Here is a 2465-nt window from a genome sequence, read left to right on the forward strand (position 1 = left end):
TTCTCCCCCCAAAAAAAAATATATCGTCACCGTAAATCCATATGATATGATAAAAAAAACTGGTAAAAATCCAAATACTGTATACGGAAACAACATTAGTTCATGGAATCAATCAGCTTATCTAGTTCCTCACCATCCTTGTAATGTACTCTCGAAATCGGACAATCTGACCAATACCATCTTGTATGAAATTCAATGTTTGAAAGAAATTAAGAGACACCGTAGCGTGAGGAACAATCAGCCATGGCATCCACCTTAATAAGATGTAAGACTTCTTTTCGACTGTAGCAATCATACGGGACATACGTTTCACAAGCGGACAATAGCGATCAATGAAAATTTTGGACCATCCTTTCTGTAGGCATGTAACAAGGTCCTGGGCTGTTGTGAGGCGGACTCCCTTTACCTAACCCGATGATCCGGTTCATCCCACAAATGTTGGATGAACCGGAAGCATGATTGGCTTCCACAGAGCCAGTGGAAGCCAGTCATGTGTGGTTATGTTCATGTCCACAGACCACACAGTTACAGCAGCAGACACGGTGCATTGTCTTACTGAAAGAGAATGCCAATTCTCAGTAGAAAAGGCCACAACGTAGGAAGCATTGCATTGTCCAGAATATTCAGATCCTCTCGGAGTTTAATGTTCATGGCACCACAAACAGAGGTCTGAGGCCAAAACAGGACTATACTATCACACTGCCACTTCTGACATTCATAGTTGGAGTTGCGCACTCTGGTAAGAGACATTCTCCATATAAGAGACATTCTCTATACATCTGTCACATCAGCACCCACCCGTCTGCTTGGTAGATGGCTTAGCGTTATTCGTCGTTCCATACCACAGCGTTCCAAGCTTCCGCGTCCTACTGTACATTCTCTTTGCACCAATGAAGACGACGTTGCATGCAGGTTCGGGTAAAGTGTGGCTTTCGTATTGAGGTCCTATCATGGAAAGCCATGTTTTAAGCCTCGGTTCTGAATAGTTTTGTGCGGATTCGTGTTCCATTCGATGTACGTGAACACCGACTGGAACAATAATACTTGCAGTTGACTCGCTGGACTTCCAGCTGTGTATGGTATCACTGATTGTTAACCTGAGTTGGCCCAGTTTGTTAACAATTTGCGGATCAGATAGGCTGGCAGCATGCCATCCTATCAAATTGCCCCTTGAAACTGCGTCAGTTCCATTCTTGCAGCGATTTCACTTGGATAGAATTGCATTGACTCGGGAGCATCATGTTCCTCCAATTTATATCGAGTAAAAACATGACTGTTACATGGAACGATGCACCATGCAGATGATCATTGACGTTTTCCAAGTAGTGGTAGATCCACAATACAATATCGATTTATAATATTTATGTTTTATCCTGACCACACAATTCGAAAGCAGCCGGTATAAATGAATGGTGCTGTGGATACTTCGTTAATATCACGTAGTGCAAAGAATAACTACGGGAGTTTGCAGATGTAGAAAATAGCTTACTGTAGATAATAACGCTGAGCTGTTGTATTATACTAATGCAATTGTCCTTTCATTACGACGCTGTTGATTTCACTCCTCTGACCTTACTTTGACCAACATAACAGAAATTATTACTTTTTTAATTAGGGTCTTAATTTCCCACGTCTTGGGTGTTGTCATAGCAACATGAAGCACACGGCCATGGAAATAACATATTTATCATTAATGTATAGCAGAACTTAAAATGTGATATTAGTTAAGAATCAATTTTAAAGTTTGTTTTTCAAATAATTTTAAATATTTTCTGCCTTTTTGTAATGTAATATTTTAACTTAAAATAGAGACATCTAAAATAAAAGTAATATCAAAAATAGCTTAATTATTTTCCAAATATAAAAGATTTCTGAAATGCACCGTTGCATATTTTATATGTAGATAGTAGAAATAAAAATATCATTGATTGTTATTTGGTTGGATCATCATCTGAGTGTGTTGTTGATTAAGACTGAGGGAATGGCAATGCTGTAGCCAATGACGTTTAACTGAGGCTCGGCTATTGCTAATATTGCTAAAATATGAGTACGCTCTCTTAAGGTTTTTGCCTTAAGAGAGCAATTTGAATCTCCTGGGTAAGTGTTCTCTGGTGAGGGGCTTTGTTGGTGAATGCTTTTCTTCGGAATTTGAGCGTTTCTACTCGGTGGTGGTGGAAGGCCACCGCTGAGATAGACGGTCTTTCGCTCACGATTAAGTGGCCTAGGGATCGTCCGAATTTTTAGAGACGCCTTTACCTTTAAATAAGGTATACCATGCCAAATGTGAGTCTGGTATTCCAGAGATGATCGGATTTGGGATTTATACAGTACAGTGATTGTACAGGTGACAAGCAGTGTCTTGAACAGAAACTTTTGGAGAATTTGACCATAAAAATTACCACACTCGTAGTTTCCATCGAAAATGACCCCTTTGTCAAAGATTCACTTTTTATAGTGGATGTGTT

The 2465-nt window shown here is 39.6% G+C and overlaps 1 pseudogene; it reads left to right on the forward strand.

Moving 5' to 3' along the window:
* The first annotated feature begins 1970 nt into the window (after nucleotides 1-1970).
* Nucleotides 1971-2099, forward strand: LOC150101875 (U4 spliceosomal RNA; annotated as a pseudogene).
* The last annotated feature ends 366 nt before the right edge of the window (nucleotides 2100-2465 follow it).

This window comes from Typopeltis vanoorti, chromosome 11, assembly GCF_054136105.1.
Source record: "Typopeltis vanoorti isolate ZY-2024b chromosome 11, IOZ_Tvanoo_1.0, whole genome shotgun sequence".
NCBI lineage: Eukaryota > Metazoa > Arthropoda > Arachnida > Uropygi > Thelyphonidae > Typopeltis > Typopeltis vanoorti.